This window comes from Prunus mume, linkage group LG8 (assembly GCF_029339155.1).
Source record: "Prunus mume cultivar Tortuosa linkage group LG8, ASM2933915v1, whole genome shotgun sequence".
Taxonomy (NCBI): domain Eukaryota; kingdom Viridiplantae; phylum Streptophyta; class Magnoliopsida; order Rosales; family Rosaceae; genus Prunus; species Prunus mume.
In genome coordinates this window covers 718,478-742,477 of record NC_142705.1, presented here as the reverse complement: position 1 = coordinate 742,477, position 24,000 = coordinate 718,478, and the positions used below count along the sequence as shown (strand labels likewise).

The following is a 24,000-nucleotide window of genomic DNA, read 5'->3' as shown; positions in this document are numbered from 1 at the left end:
GCAGGTGGATTCGCTCCTACCACCACCCTACCTTAACAAAAGCTAAGTCGCATACTGAATTACTGCTTCGCTGCCTGTGGAATGGAACCCCGTACCTCCACTTTGTTGTTTCCTTTTTTCGGAGTAAATATATCCCGAAGGAGCGAGTGAGGTTACTGCAGAATTTCTTGGACTTAGCGGACTTACCCCCATATCCCCGCTTCGTGGGCTAAACTCAAAACGAACCCTGCTTATTTCTTTTTCCGCTGAAGAGGAAGAACAAGAGTCTGGTTGTGCTTCGGCCTTAAATAGCGCCCTCTTCTCTTAGTATAGGGCGGGCTTCCCCCAAGAGAATGCCTTCACTCCACTCCCCCTTCAGACGCCTATGGAGAACTAAGGTACCATTAGGAGTATCCTTTCCGAAGGACTCGAAAACAAGCCACAAAGACGGTGTTTGAGCCCGCTGCCCCTTTCTATTACAATTTCTTTCCCTACTCCTTAACCTTGGAGCTCTAGATAAGATCTACCCTCTCCATTTAGTCCTACTTGACTGGCTCACGTACTATGAGCCTATCCCCGCGCATGAGAAGAGGAGTGAGAGAGAGCCCATCACCTTACTAGAAATAGAACTAGAAAGCCCATCCCCTTCCTCCAATTCCATATAAGATATGCCTTTACTTTCACTCCCTACTGAACTGACTCTTCCTCTCCCTTTGAAGCTAAAGCTCCCCTTGCCCACTAGAGCATTTCCTCCTATAAGATATTTTCTTTATTCCTACTTCCTTCAATGAGCTACTTGACTTCCCTTCCCTCAGGCACAGGAACACTTCTACCGGTAGACTGCGGGAAACCGTTCTAACTAGTTGCTTTGCTTCCTTACTCAACGTGATAACTAGTTGAGTGAATTTCATTTCCTATGCTATTGATATTCCATATCTCCTTGAGTATGCTTCTGCCCGAGTAGAGGTAAGTTTACTTACACTAGACTGAGATCTTGAGCTTTCCTAAACTACTTTCCTAAATAGTGAGATATTGAGCCCATTCCCTTCCTATTAGCCCCTTCTTCTTCTGCCCGAGGGCACTTGAAGACTGCTAGCTCGCCTTCTGATTCTGCCTTAAACTAATCAATAGTGCTCGCTTTGAATCAATATAACTAGACTCGATCTTGACCTGAGACGAAATGGGACTCCTACTTGCTTGCAACAGCCTCTTCCTCGTGAGCTACGCCCATTCCGGGTCTTCAAAAATGGGAAACATCATATTGAAGATGTCTTGCTTCTAGACAATGGTCTTTATGTGTTCAAGATGAGAAGTGAGGAAGCTTGTCTAGCCATTCTAGGAAAGGGTCCTTACTATATTCTATTGCTGGAAAGTGGATGATTCTAAGGAAATCCAGACTTTATCGAAGAGTCACAAGTATACCAGTGTGGGTGAAATTCTAGAACATCCCTTTGTTGTTGTGGACACCGGAGGGGATGGAATTTTTAGGTAGCATTATTGGAAAGCCCCTATACTTTGATAGTCCTACTAGTACCATGAGAGCTTCTTCTTTTGCTAGAATATGTATTGAGATGAAGAGAAGTCTTTATGTACTCCTAGATCGTCGGAGGCAAAGAACCGGTCAAGGTGGAAGTGCTAGTTTTATGGAAACCGCCTCGTTGCACTAAGTGTGAGACCTTCGGTCATTCTACGGTTGAATGTCCTCTTTCTAGTGCTATGTCTAGTGGGGCCAAGCAAGAATGAAAGATGAAATAAGGTAGGACTCAGACAGGGTTAGAGAAGGAAACCCAGTTAAAACAAGGGAGTTCACCATCGTACCTTCTAATGGACTTGGAGGGGAGCGAGCGTATAGGCTCCACCTTTCTAGGAGGAGCAAGATGAGAATCAGAATATTGATTCAACGAACAAATTGGAGGCATTGAAGTCTTACCAGGAAGTAGATTCGTGTAGTGATGAGGAGGAGCAAGTAGAAGATTGGAATACTTCACCTCGCTCCATTGCTTCCATAAAGGATAATGTGGCTAAGAGGATTCTTAGAGCGAAGATTCATGAAATGAAGATGGCTAGGTGGAAAGTAGGATCCCGGTTATCTCTATCCCTGCGGTAGCCACCTTAGTTTATGTTTCCTCCTCCCTCGGGTTGTGAGGGTTGGTGCTCTAGGTTGAAATCTAGAGCTTAGTATCTCCTTGTATAGGGAAGCTTACAGTATTATGCTGCATAAGGACGGGTGGTAACTCATTGACTTCCAACAATGGGATTCTTCTATTAGAACTGAAACTCATGGATTGACCAAATCCTCATATTCCACCAGAAGACTGAAACTGAAATGACAGGATTTCCTGAAAGCCTTCTTTCGGCAATGGCAGATTTTGAGCTTTGACTTGCTTGCCTGGTGGACTTGCGGAGAGCTTTGAGAGGAAGCAGATCCTCAGAGGGTGGAGCGGTCTTTTGTTAACTGACTGGTTGTAGGTTCGAATCTTACTTGGGATTTATTTACTGTTGAGGGAGTGGAGTGGACCGCACATGAACAGCGATATGCTAGCACGGAAGATTCAACGGCTCGAGTATTACTGGACTACAAAGGACACCGATTGCTGCAAATATGTCATTGTTGTTATTGGCTAGCAGTAAGAAGCCTACTACAACATATTGTATGCACGGGGGAGGAGATATTGGAGTGGGGCACCCCCGGTGCAATGGAAGAGGTTAATCGAATGAGGAAGAAAAGAATGTCGACCGTTAGCGAGAAGAAAAAGCGAGAGCCTCCGCTCTCTCCACAATATCCTTAAAGACCTCTCTCGTCAGGGAGTAGCGGTAGTGCCGTCTTTCGCCCACGGTGGTCCGGGGGGCTGTTCCTGGCTTCACAGCGTATGGCCCCAACGTGCCTATCCTATACTGTTGCGAATGGTATCTCTGATTCTTGCAAGCTTTCAGACATCCTTGTCTTGGGTTCTAAACCGTGTGATCCAGCTGGGGCTTCTGAAGTGGGTAACGGATCAAGATTCTCGTCCTGGTTCTTCTGGCCCAATTGTAACATCTGAATGTGGATTTTTCTGCTCGTCCTAAGAGCTCCAGCTATGCGGGTATTCTTTTTCCTCCTCTACCATGGATGCTCATTCATTTTATCTTCTTGGCCTCAACACCCCTGTTGAACCTGTTGTGGATAATGGAAGGATTCAAGTTCTTCCTCCGAAAGGTCTTTCGGACGAAGGGAAAGTGGAGTGGGAGAATACTTTTTTAGGCCACTTCGTAGGCCGGAAACTGCCTTATTCGGCTGCTAATACCCTAGCACACAGGCTGTGGAGTGATGATAGGCTGGATGAGGTCTTATCCGCTGAAAACGGGTATTTTTTTTTCCGGACAGTTATCCCCGTAAATAACCGAGACCACACAACTCCATTTACCAACAATTTCTTGAACCCTACAATGCATGCACTGATCCGATTGACCAATAACTGCAACCTGAACTGCACTCGGGTCCCAACACAGAAGGAAGAGTAAGCCAATAGTCTCCCGAGGAAAGAAGGAAATGGCACATTGACATTAATCTTCCGGGTTTACGACGCTCGAATAAGCATCCCGTCGAATCAGCTGTTACTGTTCTCGAATGCCCTGTTGCTGCAAGAATGCCTTCTTAGGAAGAATAGGCAGCTATTGAATCAGCTCTGACTCTTAGAGAATACGCTGTTTTCAGGTTTGAAGGCAGAATGCGCTCTTGGGAATCGAATAGGACAGATAGTTTCTCATCTCGGGCAAATTAAATGATGGGCAATTCAAAATAGAAGTGGGCAAAGAGAAAGGCTGCCAGTTGCTATTGAATCCGGAATAAGGCAATCCTTATTTAATATTAACATAACATATGCCAACATAAGCATAAGACACAAAGTGGATGCATCGAATAATGCCCTCTTATAAGTATAAGGAAGATTTTTATGTGCGCAGAGGATTCATCTTTCAACAGCATTTCCGACATTCACCATCAAAAAGAGGATTTTACACTAGCACTAGGATCTGTCTATGCGGATGAGCATCCGCTTTTCGGCATATCGATACTTCTTCTTCCTCAGCGACTTGGCAATAACCTGATTCCACATGGGCAAGGAAAGGCAATGAATATTGTTTAGATATCCCCGTCAAAGCAAGGAGCTGTTAGCTAGATGTCTGCCTCTTTTCTTTGTGACAGTTCACTTTTGTTTCTTTTTCCAGGGAGGCGGTGTAGTTGGAATGTATTGGCAAGAATAGGCTGCACAAATCGTCTGTTTGAAAGAAGGAGTTGTAGATATTTTGAATTGGACTGAAAGCAGGAAACATTTCAAGCAATCCAAGACTCTCTCTCTTCCTTCCCTTCTAGCAGCAATTCCATAGCTTCGTGAAAACAACCTATTTTGATTCGTAGATGCTTTTAATATTTCGAGTTTTCTAAGGCATCTGTCTCCTACTCCTGACCTGAACCCTCTTGGCCGGTTGGTTAGCTGCTGACTCTTTGGACAATAAGGGCCATGCTCAGTTACCCAGGATGAATAAAAACAAGAATAATTCCTCCTCTTCGAGGTGGAGGATAAGGTAACCCTGACTGGTTGTCTCTTTCTTTTGTCAGCGATGGTTTTTGCTTGCTGGAATGTCAGGGGCCTTAATGACCCATTAAAAGAAGGAGAGGTCAGGAAATTGATCTCTGAGCATCGTCTGTCCCTTTGCGGTCTCATTGAGACTAGGGTGAAGGAAATTAATAAAGGTTCTCTTTTGATGGCTTTGGCTAGGGAGTGGAAAGCGTTATGTAATTATCAGTGTGCCCCTAATGGCAGAATTTTGCTTTGTTGGAACCTCATGGGTAAGGAGTTGGATCTTGTTCTTCTTGGCCAATCTGCGCAAGTTATTCATTGTAGAGTTTCGGCCAAATCTAGGGCTTGGAGTTGCATTCCTTCTTTTGTTTACGGTGAAAATTGTCATTCGAAGAGGAAAGCCTTGATCGATATGAGTGATTTTTCCTCTTTTCCTTCTCTTGTGGGTGATAATCCTTGGTTGGTGATTGGGGATTTCAATGCGATCAGATGGAATCACGAGAGATTGGGCCGTTCTCGGGACTGGCCGGATTGGATGGGAGACCTTGATAATCGTGTACTTTCTGCGGGGCTCTTTGATCTTCGGTTTTGTGGCCTTCTCTTTTCCTGGGGAGGGAAGATGACCCCATTCTGAAAAAGCTGGATAGGGCCCTGGTTAACTGTAGTTGGGAGGCCTCCTTCTCCGGGTCGGAAGTTTCTTTCTTACCTGCTGGGGTATCGGCCACTCACCCATTAACCAATTCGCGCCAGTAACGAGGTCCTAAATAGTAACGTCTAAGGGATCTCGAAGATCCCGAATTAGTTTACACATGTGACGAATTCTTCCCTACCAGACGCCTACTCAAAACTAAGAGGGGGAAAGATTTAATAAAAACTTTTGAGCTATTACCACTATCTGATAATCAAATGGTGATTCCGCCTATATCTTTTACAAATATTGCTTTTTCAACATTGCTACCAATCTATTGCTAGCACAGGTATCAATAGCCTTAACTACCCGTTCATGCCATGTTTGGAGTTTCTACGCACGAATCATAAGTTCTTTGGTTCGTAACGATCACAATGAACCATCCACAAGATAGAGATAGTACTTTATTAATGCCGTGATAACTATAATGTACGAGTTGATTCCCAGATCAGAAATTCTTTGATTGGGTCCACAAGCCAAATCGAACGCTTACTTTCTCAACCAACCTAATTCGGGGTTACATTCCATGAAGAAGTTATATGATAGAGAGAATGGAACGCCAAATTCATACATCTATTTAATCTTTCTGCTCACTCATTGATGTAATAGAGAGAGAGGGAATTGTCACACATTTATGGCAACTCACCGCTTCATCCGTGTACAAACCATTAAGCCGACCATGGCAATTTGTCCCTTCCATCGATTTCTCAATGCCTAGCACCTACCAAACGCCTACTCAAAACTAAGAGGGGGAGGGATGGAAGAGTAATAGCAGCATTCCAGCCCTTTATCCGAGCCAATAATTTTGACATCCTTGAGTTGCCAGCCATTCATAGGTTTTTCCTCGTTTTGGGATAGCCAAAAAAAAGCCGAAGATCGGTAATCAATGCCAGGTGAAGCTGGAACCGTAAGGGCTATTGGGTGGGTGTCGATCTATGCCCCTCGCTTTTATTTCATCGAAAGGATCAAGTGGCTTTCGATCACGAAATGCAGGTTCAAATACAAACTCCCTCTCTCCGGTTGCTCAGATGCTACTACGCCTACGCCTGCAACAACTAATAAGGGCCCTTTTTCGAATGTTTGGAGAGGCTCACGTATTCTATATCGGACCCCCCAAACTCGCCTTTCGTCTTAAGAAAGATGGTCATTCTTCAGGGTTTCAAGAGCCGGACACATGTCGACAGACCAAGCAAGGACGGTATTCGCGATTCCTTCTCTTCCTTATTCCCGATATCGTACGACATATGCCTGCCAGATAGAGGCAAAGAGATGCCGACCCTTACAAGCCTATATACAAATACTTTTTTGTATACAGGACACAAGCCTTTGCTACAAAAGCTAGGGAATGTGCTATATGAATTAGAGGAGTTTATGAACGTTACCAGCGGATCCGAGCCTTACCTTATATTGGAGAGTTGACCCTCTTGGCTGGGCCTATTCGCTTTAACACCGGGCTTGTCTTGCTTGATTGATTGGCTTACCCTCGTGTGTCGTGCCATATTCGCTATTGGCTTATAGTTGTTTAGTTATTCTTCTATTTGTTAAACCAACGTACGTACTAGCTTGAACACCGCGCCCCTTTCTCTAATAATAAGGCAAGCAAAACATGTTGCATCCCCAAAAGCTTCTCCTTCTTTTGCACCTTTGGGTCATAGAAGACAGCTCCTTATTCTTCTTGCTTATGGGATTAAAAGATCTCTTATTCACCGCTCGGGCTTCAGGACTCAACAGACACAGGTCACTGATGTGTGGGCAGTTATTATTTCTTTTGCCAGTGATGAGATTCTCGCAAAGCCGCCTTACTAACCCTTCTATCCGGCATACCAACAACTTTTCACAAAAGCCCGATTAATTTACTTCAAAGATCAAAGAAAACCAGAGATGGCATTTCCGAGAGAAAGCTGTGGATTGAGAGGGGGAACTAGCGACCACCTTTGATTTGCAAGAAGGACGCTCGAGAGACCACCGAAGGGCGTTTAGCGCGAGCTTCCCAACGGAAAGGCCAGAAAGAGTGACCGACCACAGGGAGGGAAGTTTTTATTCCACTACTAGAACGGCACTGACAACTAATAATCATAATGGCGCTCGCCTATTCCTCTCTCTGATCTACGACCACCCTCTCTTTCTGTCGAGCTCTCTCAAACACAAGTACAGATAAGGCATGGGACTACCAGGCGCTATGAAATAGCCTAACGTCCAGTCCTACTGCTACTACCTGCCTGAGTACAGACAAGGAATATCTATCTCTTACTCAAGCAAGGGAACAAGCCGGACTCGACTTGGGAGCTCTTCCTTCTTCTTCCGAAACCATAACTCACGCTTGCTTTCTGCTCTTGACCGGTCTTGACTTCAGGCGGTTCCACCACTAGGGGGAAACGAAACAACAACAACAACTACAACACGGATCTACTGACGGACGGCGTACTCACGCGTTTCGGCTCTTGGTAGCCTACGCCTGTTCTCCGTCTTGCAGGTCCTGATTCCGTCCACTTCATGTTGCCGTGACGCCGTCTTTATGTGCTGTTAGGAACTGCCGCTGAATTTCAGAGCGCAATCGAGAACCCCCTTTAGCTGAATAGCATCCTGAGGAGTTTTGCGTTCATACCAGCTTATCCGTCCTCTTTGTCTTCGGTAAGCGAATAGCTTTAAGACTCCCCGCTGCCTGCGCACCCCCGTTGGGATCATGTTTATGGACGCGCCATTCCTTACTCGGCAGCAAACATTGTTAGAGACTAAGCTCCATTCCCAATTAACCGCCTTCCACACAGCAGAAGTTGGGAGTTAAGCCCTTCATACTGATACAATACTTCCCCTTGATAATTCTGCTCTCAAGACTCAAATTATCCACTGCCCAATCCCAGCTCATGTTTCCCAAAAGCGCCTTGGTTTTCCATGGAAACTATACCGAGACCACCCTTGTCTATAGGCTTTTTCACAGTTTCCAATTAACCCAGCGAAAGCCTTCCAATCCTCCAGCTTTAGACCAAAAAAAGAAAAAGTCTCTATAGTATTATTCTTCAGCAATAGAAAAAGGAATCCTTAGGCGGGTCCCCTAATGCATAGGAAGACCCCTAGAACTTACTTAATGAGTGTCGGTTTTCCAGCAGAGGATATAAAAAAGTATTTCCATCCCGGTAGTCTTCCACTGAACCAATCCGCCGGGGGTCTACAGTCTTCTTAGAGTTTTTGAAACACCTTTGAAAAAGGTTAGTCATAATGGCCTTATAAACAACATTACATAAACTAATGGGACGAAATTGTGATAAGCGAGAGGAGCCTTCACCTTTTGGGATAAGGGCAATAAAGGTATTATTGAGACCTCTAGGCATGGTCCCAGAGTCAAAAAAGTCCTGTATAACATCTACCACATCCGCTTTTTCCGTAACCGTAATCTAGGATTGTCCCGCTTGTAAGATTATTCAAATAGGCAACTGTTTCATTCTGAATGTTTTGCTGCCTGAGCGCCTCGAGAAAGACCATAAACATAAAAAAGAGGAACTCGAGCAGAGGCTGAAAGGCCCTTTCTCTTTCCTTACCGTCTAGCGATACCATTTACATTTGTAGGAATGCATGGGACTACTTTCTATAAAGCACTTTAGGTGGCTCTACCACTTCCGTAGGCGGCCGGAGGAGCTGAATAGGCGGCAGGAGGAGGAGCAGCTAGCCCAGCTGTAGACTTCAATGTAGAGGTTGGGAAACTATGTGCTGCGCATAAATCACCGAAGGATGCCATCAGACGATCAAAAGATTCAGGATCAAGCGGAGGTTTCTATTCCACTACTAGAATGGCACTAATGAAATGATGACTTTATCTTAATTAATACCTTCCCCTTTCTTTGGTAATGGCAGCTACGAGCTAAGCGAGGAAGTCTCCCTAACTCTGCAATTTCTGATTCGATCGGGGATCCTTTTACTGGTATTGATCGGAATGCTGTGGAATAACTAAGTCACTTGCTTTAGCTGCCGTAAGATATTGTAGGTGCTTAAATGACCGGGTGCCATAAGAGAGCATTACTTTCATATTCATATCGGGGAAAGTTGCGCGGGCAAGAACAGTGGCAAGAGGTTCTTTCTCTCCTTTTTCCCTTCTTTTCTACGGGGACGGCTAAAGCAGCAGAGAACCGATTGGCTGCGTGCATTCCCTCCACAACACCCAACGCAATCAGGATCAGGTGAATATGACTTCAGGGATTCTGTGACTAACCGCTTTAACGGAGTGCCGGTCCGAACTCGATGATGGAATGGCTGGGCTGGGCAAGGGCTATGAGCGGCCCCCTTATTAGTAGCCGAAGAAGGGGAGAGGAAGAGGAAAGCAATTAAGACGACTTTTAGCTACAATACAAGCTCAACTAGCGTAATTAAGCTAGCGTAAGCCAACCAACAAGCCGATTGCGCAAACGCCTTAAAAACAATAGTAGCGGCTAGCTTACTAGCTGATAGAGATGCTGTCTCAGAAGCGTAAGAGGGAGGTTACTAACCAACTGGAGCAACTTAGTCTTGTCCGAAAGCCTCAGGCGAAAGGGCAGCTCACTTATAGCTTCAAAGCGTGCTTACTTAGTGTGTAAAGACTACAGCTCCGGGCATCTGTGAAAGCGTCTGCACTCTCCTCATTCTACTCAGAAGGAGCTCCAATTCCTATGCAGAGGCAAGAAAGAAAGAAGCTAGGCTTCACCCAATCTTCCAATCAAAATCTTACGCCGAGAGGGCGCTATACAGAAATCGATCGATAGGATGTCTTTGCATCCCTGGCCGTAGAAACGTCCAGAAATGGTCATACAATCAATTTAGCTATCTGGACCTAGCTCGATATCAGTAGAAGATAGAGCCGCTAGCTCGACTGGAGATGGTTACGTGCTTGTCTGAGAGGAAATGGGCGGGGTAACTCGACCGTATAGGGAGAGGGAGAAGCTAGTGTAGGGACGAGGGTGACCTAGTGTAGGACGAGCTCCCCTTTTCTTCGTAACGAGTGTTCCCCGAGCAGCAGAGCATTTATGAGTGGATGTAGCTGTGATAGCTTAGAGTTTCACTGATTGGTATGCCAAAAGACTTTGATTATGGGAGACTTTGTCTACAGGAACTCAACAAAACCCATATTGCCCTTATTCCCAAAGTCCCTAACCCTGGGAACACTGGTCAATTCAGACCCATTAGCCTGTGTAACAATTCTTACAAAATCCTATCTAAGATCCTTGCAAATAGGCTCAAACCCTTCCTCCCTTTCTGAACCCCGCGCCTTTGGCCCCTCTGGTCTTCCACTTCGCTGCGCTCAGCGCCTTTGTTCCTGAAAGACAAATTCAAGACAATATCCTTTTGGCCCATGAGTCCTATCATTACTTGAAATTGAAAAGGCGAAGAAGGAAGGCGGACCGCTCGCTATTTCTATTATCAAATCCACTATGATCGCCCGAAGCACAAGAGAAAGTCTCAGCTTAGCGTAGTTCAATCAAACGGCCTGAACCGCATCGATCAGGGTTCATCCACCACATCCGAAGTGAACAACGTATCACATCTGAAGTGAACAACCATTAATTATAAGCGACTTTATGACATAGAGAAGAGGGCGACTATATCTACATCAAAACTTGACCGATCTAACTCGCATAGCAGCTACTGCTTCTCTAACCACTTCCCTAGTTTGATTGAATGGATAAAGAAAGTCCCGGCGTGGCCCGGGTTGTGTTGGTAGGTGAATATCCAGAAGTTCATTCACAGACAGGTACGGCAGCAGGTAGGGCTGCTAGTTCAAGTGGGCCAAGCGGCCCGGTCAATCATTCTGCCATCGAAGCTGTAGGACCTATGGTTGGGCTAAGGTAAGCAGTAGGACGTACGGCTGGGCTAAGGTAAGCTAAGCTGTTGGTCTAGGAACGAAGGAGAAGCTGTGAGCAAATCCACTTCTTTGATAACTTGTTTAAGGTTCAGGAAGTCAATAACTAGGCTCAAGTCCGCCTCAGTCGAAGGGGAAGCCAAGGTTAGCTTATTTACTCGCGGGGGGACAGACTCATGGATATTTCTCAATAGTCAGAATTGAAAGACGGCAAGGAAATGAGGAGCGAAGCGAGACGTACCTACTTAGATACAGGCAAGGAAGTACAGCTTAGAGACAGGCAACCAAGTACAGAAGTAGGGAAGCTCAGCCTCAGACAACTTAGGAAATACTAATCTCTACCGACAGCGAGAAAGACAAAGCAGAAAGAGGAAAGACAGATAGGCAGAAAGATAGGAAGACAGGAAAGCAGAGATAGATAGCGGGGCTTCCTTCTTATAGTAATCAATACATAGCTTTCTTAGTCGATGGGGGATTCTTGCTAGGATAACTCAATAAGGACAATACGACAGGACAGAAGTTCACTACCTATATACCAGGATAAGCAAATGCAGTCAATCAAAGGGTATTACCAAATGAAAGAGGGCGAGGAAAGGCACCAAAGCCGGGGATGAATACCGCCCCAGATTAATCAACAAATGGGCATCGAAGGTAGGGACTGACGGGGCTCGAACCCGCAGCTTCCGCCTTGACAGGGCGGTGCTCTGACCGATTGAACTACAATCCCAGGAAAATTAGGTATACAGCCTAAAAATTCTTATTATTTTTTCTCATTGGATTTCATTCGAACCTTTTTGTTTCGCCGTGTTGTAACAGAGACACGAATGATATACTAAAATATATATATATATTTTTAAATGCAGTAGACTCATACTCATAGTGGGCTAATTCATGAATTGAATCATGACTATATAAGCTATTCTGATATGTTGAGATTCCATATAGATGAAATCGTGGAAGCGGACCTTTGATTTCCTTGGACCACGCAAGAATTCGTCGTCCGATTGAATCTGCTTGTTCCTGGATGCTCTATAGAAATCTATCGCTATTCCTTCCCTCGACCCGGAGAACTAAAGCAGCAATCGGAGGGTTTCTTCCTTTCTTCTGAAGACTACTAGAAGTCTTCTTTCGGCCTTAAAAGTCTAGTTCTTAATCTCCTGAGTTCCCGCGCTTACCATTCCTTATGAAGTAATGGACGTAGCCACTGCTAATAAATTCTTATGCGTTGTTAGCTTCTTCTTTACTCTTCTAATAAGATTTCTTCTTCTGGGCTATTGCCAGTTTATTGAAACCTCTGGATAAACTCCTTCTTTCTTCTTGATGAGTTAGAGTTCCTGTTCTGGAATGATTATTAGCGCCTGTGCTAAGGTAAAATCCAGTATATTTCTTTCCTTCAGTGGACTAATCTAGGTAGACATCTGACTTCTTCGCTGGATTGACTAACCCCTTATATCTTAGGAGAAGCAAAAGAATCTGACGCCTAAAAGTCCCTTCTTCTTGGAAAACCAAGGAAGTAGGAACAAGGAAAAAAGGAAAGCGTAAAAGCTGGCAAGCTATAAAGCGAATAGTTCCGGACTGAGTTATTCGATCACAGCACGCAGAGATCGCTACTTAGACTTAGTCCTTGCCTTCAGTCTGGTTGTTAGCCCAAAGAAGGGAAAGGGGAATACGATCTATCCAGGGGTATACCGTGATATCTATCAAAGAAGGTAGCTTTTAAGCGATTGACCATCACGTCAGCTCGGTCCGCATCACAGACTGGTGAGGTCATTGGCTCAAATAAAGACTTATCAACCTTCTTCGCTACCAAGAGAATTTTAGAGAGAAGAAAGACAGCCAGAAGCTCAGGAGGGCGTTTATCTCCTCCATATGCTAATTGTAAAGAGCCAGCACATTGCTTTAGATAAAGCGCAACATGCAAAGCACCAGACTTTCGCATAAGCCGCTAGACTTCCTTCGCATACAAGTAGACGGCTATGCACGACTCCTTGCTTGGTAAGACTATCAGCAGCCACTAATAAGATTCGTTTTAAGAATCCCATTAGGACCGGAAAGTCTTCGAACAACTGCCATCTCCGCGGCGACACACGAATTAGGTAAGGAAAGAGCTTTGTAAAACGATTCATATCGATTACTTAATATTTAACGCCCTCTTCCCTGCCCCTGTCCCATTACCATTAAGGTTAGATGGGGGAATTCCCACCAAGGATAAATAGAAAAATAGAATAGAATTAAGATCTACAGAGCTAGCAGGTGCAAATCTGTTATCAATCTTTAGATTTACGTTGGTGACCGGCTTGCTGTCCCGTGATTTCCTCACTAGACAAAGAGTCGATCCTCCACTAATTATGGTATGCCGACACGGCGATCTCCCCGGATCCCTCGTTACGGGGAACCTATAGGTAGGGGAGGGCACCTTGGTATGACCTAAGGAGTGGACTGTCACTGAATTCCATCAAAATCCAATGAGCAACCAGCAACCCACCGAGGTTACAACAATCATGTTAGACTAAGAAGAGCCTTGGGATCCAGCCCCTTGGACAGACCGATGCAACGAGTGAACTTGTCGACTTATCTCACAGAAGGAAAACCAGGTCTATGCCTAAAATCACGTCATCTAACTGATCGAATTCAAAGTCAAGTTCTGAGGAGCCAAAAACACGCTATAGACGGTTACTCCGACAAGGATTCGTTTTCGCGAGCGATTCCTCCCGGGAATCTTCCTATTATACTCTTCCTGCCTGGCAGCATTGGCTTCAGACTCCGGACTGATCCCTTAGATGGTTTTGGCATCTTGCGATGTTTCTTGAGACAAAGCACCTCGCTGTGTACCGTCCATCTGAGAACCTTGGTCCCACTTCGAAGTTTGTAACTGGTTGCGATACTGGAGCTTCGTGATTGACAAACCAACTAAATCTGGTCCAACAGTTGATATTGACATTTTATGTCTTGTGACGAATTGCTTCTTTGATAGATTGTTGCGTCACCTGGGATGGAACATGAAATGCATATAGAAAAGATAGGTTCAATTCAGGACAGGTTGGTTAAGGTAGTTGTGTAGGCTCGCCAGCCTTGTTTCAGAGTCCTTGGTACTCTATTCAGCTAAAGCCCTTAGTTAATACTATTAACGGGGGAGGGCCCCTCTGTCGACGTTACTGACTGCACTGCCACTCGCTCACCCACCTTACTTAATACTTAATAATAGGCTCGCTTCGTTGCTTAAAAGTCGTAGGCAGATGGATTTCCTTTTCTCATAAGAGAAGAGACTAGAAAAAATGGGTTTCTTTTAAAGAAGAGCTACTAGTGATACCTATTCATAAGGTAGCTTAAGTACTCCTCTTAATAGAGCAACTGGTGGTACCTATTTAATATTAAATAGAAGAAAGGAAGAAGCTCCTCCCAGGCGCAACTTCCCCACCTTTGTTGCCTACGCCCGCATTCTGTCCCCCGCCTCTGTTGCCTGTGTGTTGCGCCTCCTACTTCTCACCTTTCGTTTTTCCATTAAGGCGGTGGTTTACCTTTTGGTTTATTTTCCAAACCCTTTCGGTTTCTTTCCTTTCCATGGTTTGCCTTTATTCTTTTTCTTGGAAGGTTTGTGGTCATATAGTTTAGGTTGTTTAGCTTTGACTTCATCTTTTATGGCTTGTAGTTGTTCTTTGGTCAATTCATTTTTGTTCTTTAGTGCAGTGGTGGTATCGTGTACACCATTATCTCTTAGTGTTTCATCCCTGACAGTAAGATCGTATTTTCCTTCTTCTTTCCATTGATCTGTCCCACCTTCATGTTCTTTATATTCTTTATAAAGTTCACTCCAGCGTTCTTTTTTCAGTCTTTTTCTTTCTTTTGTTCCATCTCTTTCTTTCTCATTGAGGTATAGTTTGTATAGTATTGTCTGTGCCTCATCTATCCGGCTCGTGATTAGTTCGTTAAGTTGTCCTTGCATCCTCTCTTTGTCTGCTAGTAGCTCATCTAACATCTGTTCTTTCACAGTTTTAGGGAGACCGTCATTCATATGCTTCTCTTCGGACTGGACTTCAGTAGTCTCTTTCATTGTTTTGTCTATTTCTTCTTTCCCCGTAGTTGTTTCAGCATCTCTTCTCTTTCTTTGACGCAGATCCCTTTCGGGAATTGAATTTATGCAATCTTCCCGCTTATTCGCTTATTCTTTCATTGGACTCTCCTTAAAAAAAGAAAAAATCTCGTATGTAAGCAAGCATCTCTGTTAACAGCTGATATGCGATAGCAGGAAGCAGGATGGGCTGTTACGTAATGGACAGCTACTCAGTCTTCTAGTGTTTATAGTGCATAAACGGCCTACCGGTCTGCGACCCTTTATTCATCAATACTATCTTGATTCATTCATACCCTCATGAGTCCCTTCTCGTTCTCCGTTACTTTTCTATTGTAAAATTTTTGTTGTAATACAAAAAGAAATGCCTATGCCTAATTTTGCACATCATATTAGGAGATTCCTCTTTTTTGGTGCATTCCCTTCCTTTGTTTGATTGAGAGAAGGAAGAATGGAACTGGTTCCAGTGAAAGAAATGAAAGCAAGGGGAAAGATTGACGTAGGTAGATATGCGGAGTGTTTGCTGTGCAGCTAGATCTATGTCACGATATGAGACAATGCCCACCTTTCGGCCTCTCTTTGATCATTCCTGTCTTTCGGTGCTTGCCCTTTCTTTTAAGAATAAAAATAAAGATCTTCATCGATCGCGGCTGCCACTCCTACAGGATCGGGATACAAAGATTACGTATTACGAGAATGTCGTTGAAGTAGGATCGCTAGTGGGATAGTCCAGTGGTACTCCTTGCCTCTGTTGAAACAATTACCCAACGGGGACCGACAGACAACTTGCATAGTAAAGTCTTTTATCTTCCATTCAGGGGTCATGAATGATTAACAGAAACGAAGGGTGAGTGCAACGAACTATACAATTTTTATTAGTCTTGTAGCAAATAAAGGTCCCGGTAGGGGTCAGCAGCGTCGGGAGGCGGAGGTGAACAAGAAGGACTCTCTCTCGCAGCCGATATCCCACCCTTCTTCCGTAAGGATGGATTCGGGCTTAAGCCAACTCGACCAAGTACTTTCCATTTCAACGGGATTCTCGTCTCAAGGGCATTTCCACCATGTTTCAGCCCTTTGCCCCGAGCAGCCATCGAAAGCAAAGAGATCAGGTCGTTATATTATACCAAATAGATGCCGATGCTCCCGAACTGCTTATAGGAGTCTAATTCTCATTCCCTTCCCGCATCACTAGAAAGATAAAGCGATCGAGGAGCGAAGTTATGAGCTGACATGAGTGGAATCGAAGCAACTAGTCCTGTCCAAAGAGTCCCAACCCCAGGGAAAGTCTTTTGTCAGGAAAATGCTCAAAGGATAAAACTTAAAGGGATCGTAGACAAGAACTACTCATGAAGACCCAAAACCTCAGTATGTGGACAATTCTTCCAATCCGGGTCAGAAAGAAGGGTGGTGCCTTAGCTCATGGGTGTAAAAACTCTTTGTCATGTGCTATCTGCTTGGCCAAAAGGCCAAGCCAATGTAACCGGAAAGGAAGATCTCAGGTTTGCAAGTTTGTATGCCAAAATTCTTTGCCTGAACGCGTAGAATTCCCTTAGCTGCCAACCGACCGCGCTGAGGCCCGTGTTGGTGTTCAGCTGGTGGTGTCAGCCAGGGACTTAAGAGCTTGCTTGTCCTTTCCCTCAGTTGCCTTATTGGCTAGCTACAGAGGAGAACTCCTATCTACAATGGATAGATAAGAGAATTCCTAACTCGTCTTTTATAGTCAGTCCACTAGGAAAGAACTAAGAACTTCGAAGGCAAGTCATCCGGTATTCTTGCTGAACTCAAAAGCCAACTACCTTCTATCTCCTGGGCTCATCAACAGCTATAGAAAGAACTCTTAGCTTAGCTACTGAGCTACGAGGAGAGAAAGAGAATGAGTCTCCCTTATCCTTATCCTTCCTTTGTTCGGAATGGAATAGCGTGTCGGTCTTTAGTTCAAGGATTAGTCCCCTCAGCCGTCGGGAAGCGGCTCCCTTCTTCTTTTTGAAGAAGATACCCGGCTCATAATACCACTTTTTGCCCTATACAATGGAGGATTGGATCGTGTCTTTATGAAATTGAATATTACCCAATTTAGTAGAAATCCTGCGAATAAGTCATTCGTTCCAAATAGGAGATGTGAAAAAGAGGGACTTTATTAGAGAGTACCGCCGGGGGACGCCAAAGACTTCGCCAGTTCCTGCTAACCTGCTAAAAGGGTTCCAAGAATTGACTGACATCGTGGACTTATATCTACAAAGAAAGAAGGGGTGGACCAGAGGGATTCCCACTTTCATCAACATCGGTGAGTGACGAAGGAGCCTTTTGGAAAGCCTTCCCCGCCCGCGAGGGGGTTGTAGTTCATCTGCCGAATGAGTAACCTCTAGTATTATATGTATTATCCTAAATAAGGAAGCACTTAGTTTTAACCAAAGCTCGCCGTGGCAGCTTAAAAGAAAGGAAGTCTCCAAAAGCCCAGCCCAGCAATGTCCTTGACTCCAGCTAAGAAAGCTCTTCCAGGTGAATCGCAGAGTGCCGCCCTTCCCTTAGTGCTTACCTAAATAAGTTGAACAAGACTTCCGTGAAGAAGAATTCACTAAGCCCCTTTCATTTAGGTGTAAATACTATGTTCCGTCACAGCCTTCCATGTTGTACTCTTCCCTACGTCCATGCCAGAAAGAGCCAGCTTGAAAGCCCCAAACTACTACTCCGTTAGTGGTCTAACCTTTTATCCGTCTCAGTAACCTGGCCGAAAAAACCGCCTATCCATCCATTGCTCTTGCGTATTCCAATACCCTTTCATGATGTCGCGTATGGATCCTTGAGAATGAATGCGTCGTTAGACCTTCCAATTAAAGTGTCGCCATGTGGTGTATTGTGTATATGGATATAGATGCTCAGATGCACCCTTCTCTGCATTTATGGATGAATGTATCCTATATGGTATGGGTGGACACAAAAAACAAGGGTCTGAAAGAGGCTCGACCGATAGGGAGAGGGTATGAAAGCCAAGGAGAGCTCTCAACCAGGTAGAACTCATTCTACGGCCATTTTCATTAGTCAAAATCATTCTTTTTTTTTTCCATTTCAGGTGTTTGCTATGAAAGACGACAAAGAGCGTTTATAGTGCCCTTGGCCGTAGAGCGTGTTTTTCGAGTCTTAATCGTGGAGAATATTGACCCACGATGATCCCCATGCTGTTGATTCCGCCAGGGTCTCTCCAAGATTGAAGTCACCTTGCTCTTTTGCCCCCTCCCGGACCCTTTCTCTTGAATTTGTGAATCGTTGAGTGCTTACTCTTTATAGGGAGGGCGCCCCTGGAGATTGGATTCGTCTTTCTTATATGTTTTCATTCCATGGACTATTTGATTTCATTTTCAATGTCAATCCGTATTTCCGCTCGTAAACAAAAAAAAATAAGGATTCAGGCTCGCCCTCGCTAAAGTGGCAAAGAATCCTTCGCCGCGATTATAATTACATAAACCAGTCGCTGTCTCTACAATTTCGTAGAATATATGGATGAAGTCTCATTCATGGATTCATCTGGTGGGCAAGCCCTCGTAGACTTTTTCTACCTAAAGATTTGTCTCGGACGCTTCGATCACTGAATTAGACCCTACCACATGTGTTTAAGTTTGAGAGCCACCCTGTTCTCTATGGGTCGAAGCCCCAGACCAAGACCTTGTCGTGGATGGAGTTGCCCGATAATATGACTTACTGTTTATGCTATGGCTCTGTTGCTGGACAGTCAGCGGGAATTCCGGGCTGTCCTTGACAAGTGATCAATCCAAAGAGCTCCGATCGATGGAAGAAAGCGAGCACTCAACCTCACCTAGATCTTCCTTTGTTGCACCTAATATAGAAAGAAAGAAGACTGGTAATAGGTTTCTTTTGGAAAAATCGATCTAAGTGTAGCCTGTTTTTGATTCATCCAATTGTGGAGAGTGAGTCTAGTTTCATACTTCCAATTCCTCTAAAGGAGTTGCCCCGCATCAGTAAGAGGGATGATATATTGACAGACTTATCCCTGGACCATTTGCTGCCTACTTTACTGGCCTGGCCCTACCCCCTACTTGAATGAAAGCATTACGCCAAGTCCTTTTTCTTATTCCTTACTCTATTGGCTGGCTCACGGGACTACTTGATCAGTGGAACCACTCTATTTGATTACTAGTTATTCATTAAGCCCGTCTTTTATGCATACTAGAATTGTTTAGCCCAGGAGGGATTTCTCGACTCAAATGGGGCTCTTCTTCTTCAAAAGAGATCTCTGACAACTCGAGTCATCCACCACTATTACATAATAGGCCTCCTTCTGATCCAAGGCGCCCTTCTGTTCCAGCTGGATTATTCTCCTTTCTTTCAGGTCACTTTTGATGCAGGAATTAAGGTTGGGAAACCCCCTTAGAGCGTGAGTAGAGTCTTCAATCACAAATGAAATTGGATCAAGAGCCGTACTGGTTGAATAACATTTTTAGGTGCCATAGTTTATTGCAACTGAACCCTTGACCCGGTTGCTAATGAAAAAAAATAAAGATATTAAAGGTTTGCTTAGCTAGCTGCTTTGACTGGTGGGACAGAAAGAAGAATCTATCTTCAAGGAACTTCTTTTTGGCTGAACTAACCTCTTCCTTTTGCAGCCAGACAACTGGCAGATAAGCCGAGCATCTGAAGAACATAAGATCCGACGCCAGGCATAAAAGTCATATTGTCCACTAGGGCAATTGGCACAACCAGGTATCTCAAACATTGATAAGGGAGGAATCCGGCTTTCATTAGGATAACATTCTTTTCATCCGAATGACAAGGCTTGCTAACTAGGAGGATCGATTATGCTATAAGTAGAGAGACCTTCAAGCACCTTCGGAAGATTAAGGCACACCTCCTAACTCACTAATTCTCACAACAGTTAGTCGACCAGGAAGACCTAACTAAGACTCGAACCATTGGGAAACCCATCGGACTCGGCAAGGTGAAGCTTTCTGAGTTCTATTTCCAGTCTGGAATAAGAACAGACTGAACACAAAGCAGCCAATCGAAATCAACCTTCGAAGAGACACGAATCACATACCTTTCTGACAAACCGGATTAATTAAGAAGGGCTAGATCGACATCTCAGCTAAGGCAGGGCATTCATGGATGGTCCGACAAAGCAGCTTTTCCGTGGGGGGTCAATCGATCCTACTAACTCCTAAACGGCTCCCTAATTCCTCACCTAAAACATCCCGTAGGCGACAAAGAAAAGAAGTGATTAAAATCTCCTCGTATAGACAAGTAAGGTAAGGGTATCTGTTGTTTTCGGTCAAAGCGAGAGTGCCGATCAGAAGTAGCAAAAAAGGACTCTGTTTTTGATGAATTTCTGAGAAAAGTCGTTGAAAAAGTGGGTGAAATTAGTCAGCTGGGTGAGCTCGGAGCTTAGGCAGTGGAAAAGTGCTTCCTGGCTAGCGACTCGACTGTAACTCCTCTCCATGGCAGGGAGAGAAGCTTCAATTTCCACTCGTGAGACTGAGCGAGACAAGGAAGCGCAATACGACTCTTCATGATGAAGCGCCTTAACGCATCCTGGCACTTGTTTCTCAACACCGTATTTCTCGACAACTTGTATTTGTAAATAAAAAAGACTACTCATTCTGTCTAGTAATTCCTTATGGCATTAGGGACCTTCTTTCAGGTCAATTTCATGTTTTTTGGCACTCGGGACATTTCTTTCTGGCATTCGTCAAGTCATTTTCATCGTGGTACTACTAGTCACTCTTTTCGGCACATCATAGGCCTCACCATCAGATGCCGAATTCGCTGAATAGGAATCCCTTGATCCGATGATCCGAGAAGGAAGGCCTTTCCATGGGTGGTGGGGAATGAAAGAAGTGAATTCATTTCCAAGGGAACGGATATCGCATATCGCAACTGACCACTAATAATCAAAATAGTGATCTCTCATTCTATCACATCTACCTTCCCCACCCTCCGCCCTTATCTCCAGAGGGGACCCTGGTCATCCACCGCGGGGTCAGTAGCAAACGAAAGCGAGCACGAAAGGAAGGCTTAGACCAGCTCCTTGTAGGGTGTAATTCCAATTGTCTTTGTCCCAATGTCTGTGATCAAGCCAGAAAGAATAGCTTAATAGAGATCGAATTCGGTACAGATATAAAGAAAAGGCTCACAGCAAGAGCATCTGGCAGGCGGGGTGTCAGCAGTTGGGCCAAGCGAAACAACAACATCACATGAATCTCTTTGTGGATCACTTTTCCTAGTCGCATAACCAAAGAAGAGGCATTGTCTCAATGAGCATGCAATAAAGTGTAAACAAGGCTCTTGCGCACACATCCGATATCGGTTTGCTTCCTCCACTGCACACACACGGCTAGTTGAAATGTGTAATGACAACGAGAAGACTGAAAGCGAGATTGCAGGCGAGTTGGTTAACGCGGATCCCAATTCATCATAGTAAATCCGCCTTGTGATCGGTTCGCAGAGAAGAGCTTGGATGCCTCATTGCTATCGCTTGAATTCATCTATTTGCTCATAGATCTTGTTTGTGGTCTACGAAGGGAATGTTCAGCGAGTATGCCTGCAATACGAGTAAGGGGAACTCTTGTTTGAGAACTTTAGCTACGTACTTAGGTTAGTTAGCTCAGCTTCTCCTATGTCTATTTGGATTAAGGAAGTGGGGTAATGGGCAGACAAGGAGGTCCTAATAATGGTGAGTCGAATCGGGTGCGGCTTCCGTTCCAAGGCTTTTATGCCCCCGTTCAGGCCTTATTTAAGATAGGAGAATGGGGTTAATAAAGCAAGAGACTCCGGGTTTTGCCTAAGGCGAGTAGCATACTCCGGTTTCAGTGAATGTGTGGAAGGCAGCTCTGTTTAGCCAGCAAGCATAGGAAAGAAACCCCCCCTGGTAACTTACTATTAATGCTAATCCATTAGTTCTAGCTCGAAGTTTGCCCTTAGTTGTCTCGAAGTTAGCTGCTTGGCATGAGTAGCTTGGGCAGTCTTAGTGAGTAGCTTGGCTTGCTCATGCGGGGCTTTGGAAAGAAAGTAACCAGGGAATTCATATACTAATCTTCTAATCAGAAGTTTTTTTGTTTAAAAGTAGATCGGGAGTTCAAGCAGATGTTAAATTAAGGTGAGGTTTACTATTCTAGTCTACAGGCCATTTAGCTAAAAAAAATCCTGAGTATCGACTGTCGTGTGAGTCTCTCGACCAATGTGTAGCTGCCGTGAAAAGGCTATAAGTAACGGCATTCTCAGTTAAGATAACAGGATTCAAGCTTGCTTGTGTGTACGTGCTTTTTATAAGTAGATGTAGATGTGAAGGTGCCTAAGGAACCGCCCTAAAATACGTTGTTAGAGGCGTTGGCTATTCGTAGATCTGTTATACAGGCGATTTAGCTACTTTCTTTCAACCCTGAGTAGGTGGTATTAGGTGAGGGGATACACGCAGAACCGTTTAATTGTGGAACAAGCTACGCACCTTTGAGTTCTCGGGGTGAGGTGCGAAGCTAGTTCCCGAGTAAGTAGCTAAAAAGAGGGCAATCAAGCAAGCGATCGTAGGTACGCTATTTATTTATATAAGCAGATTGGTGTGGAACTAGATCCTCCGCTATAGTAACAGTTGTTGTGTAGCCAGGTTCACCTGCCCAATGCCAGAGATTCTGTTAGTGTTCCGTGTACTAAGTTACAAGACAAGAATGACTTTTTCAATCATCGTATAGAAGCCTAGTTTTGTGAGTGAGTGAAGAAGGGCCATAGAGCTTAGCCATGTGTAGACCGAAATGGTCTCGCGAAGCCGGTCACAACGGTTGGCTACGATCCTTTCCGACAGTTTAAGAGAACCAGACTTCAGGAAGGTATCCATAATGTATGCTCTAATTTTCTTATCACTATCTTTTTGAAGCAGATAGTTAACAGTGCTCATTGTATAGACTAGTACAAAAAAAAAAATGAAGTTCGAATGGAAAAAAAGGTTAAAGTGGTTGAAATTAAAAAACCACATCCCAACTCCCCCGACCCCTCCGAACATCCCGAACTTTTTGGCTGAAGTGGACCTGCCACAGGCACAGGCCGACGATTCGGCGAATGTTTTACGGGAAAAGGCAGCCGCGATTGTCGAAGCCTTCGCGAATATTTTTTCCAATTATTCCAGGACGGTTGGACGTGGCTCAAAAACTAGCACAAGGGATGAGCCCGGGAGAAATAGTAACCCGGGATGATCTCCATATGCTGGTCGACCAATTACAGAATCCCGGCAGTGAGTTATATCTCAAAGCCGTGGAGCTCATAATGCATATAACCTGATGCTATAAGTGGCAGGATAGGGGGGGTCCGTAGGTTTTTGTGAAAGAGATGCTCTTATCATGTTCTTGCTGAAAAGAAAAACCTAATTCCTCTATTTGATGTCGATTCATCCACACTTCCATTCTTTGTAGAGGAAGGCTAACTGCTTGCTGGCTGGGAGCTGTATGAGCGGTAACGTCCACGTACGGCTCCGTGAGAAGGTCGGTGGACAGAAATGGCCTTGTTGTACCTCACTCTCGTCTTCAATGGGGTCTGCTCTTTTTTTTTTGGGAGAGTATGCCAATATGATCTTAATGAGGTGCGGAGCTTTGCATCTGACATTCGTTGGGCTTCCCTCTTCGGGAGCCTGCGTCCCGGCGTTTTTGTGCAATAAACCCCTCCGGCCGAAGACTAGTGGTAGGTGGTCCCGCGGAGCTTTCGGAGAAGGGTAGCCTAGTGTGTAAGCACAGCAATGAACCGCGGCGAACCCTCAGACGACCTATCTAAGATTAGGGGGGAGATCCTCAGTAGTGGTGACCCTTTCACTCTTCCACGGACTGATACATGTACCGAATGCTCATACGGGAAAGTTGACTCCTGGGTCTGGAACCTGGGGGGTTGCTCC

General features: G+C 44.7%; 1 protein-coding gene and 1 non-coding gene across 2 annotated transcripts in view; one reads left to right on the top strand and one right to left on the bottom strand.

Moving 5' to 3' along the window:
* Window positions 1-11,703: 11,703 nt before the first annotated feature.
* Window positions 11,704-11,777, bottom strand: TRNAD-GUC (transfer RNA aspartic acid (anticodon GUC)). Its single transcript has one exon. It is a non-coding gene; the product is annotated as a tRNA-Asp (tRNA).
* A 1,530-nt stretch (window positions 11,778-13,307) lies between these two features.
* Window positions 13,308-24,000, top strand: part of LOC103343134 (uncharacterized) — a 13,845-nt gene continuing 3,152 nt past the window's right edge. The window contains exon 1 of the mRNA XM_089042580.1: window positions 13,308-24,000. This exon is cut by the window's right edge and continues 3,152 nt beyond it. The gene's annotated coding sequence lies outside the window, so the exon portion shown is untranslated.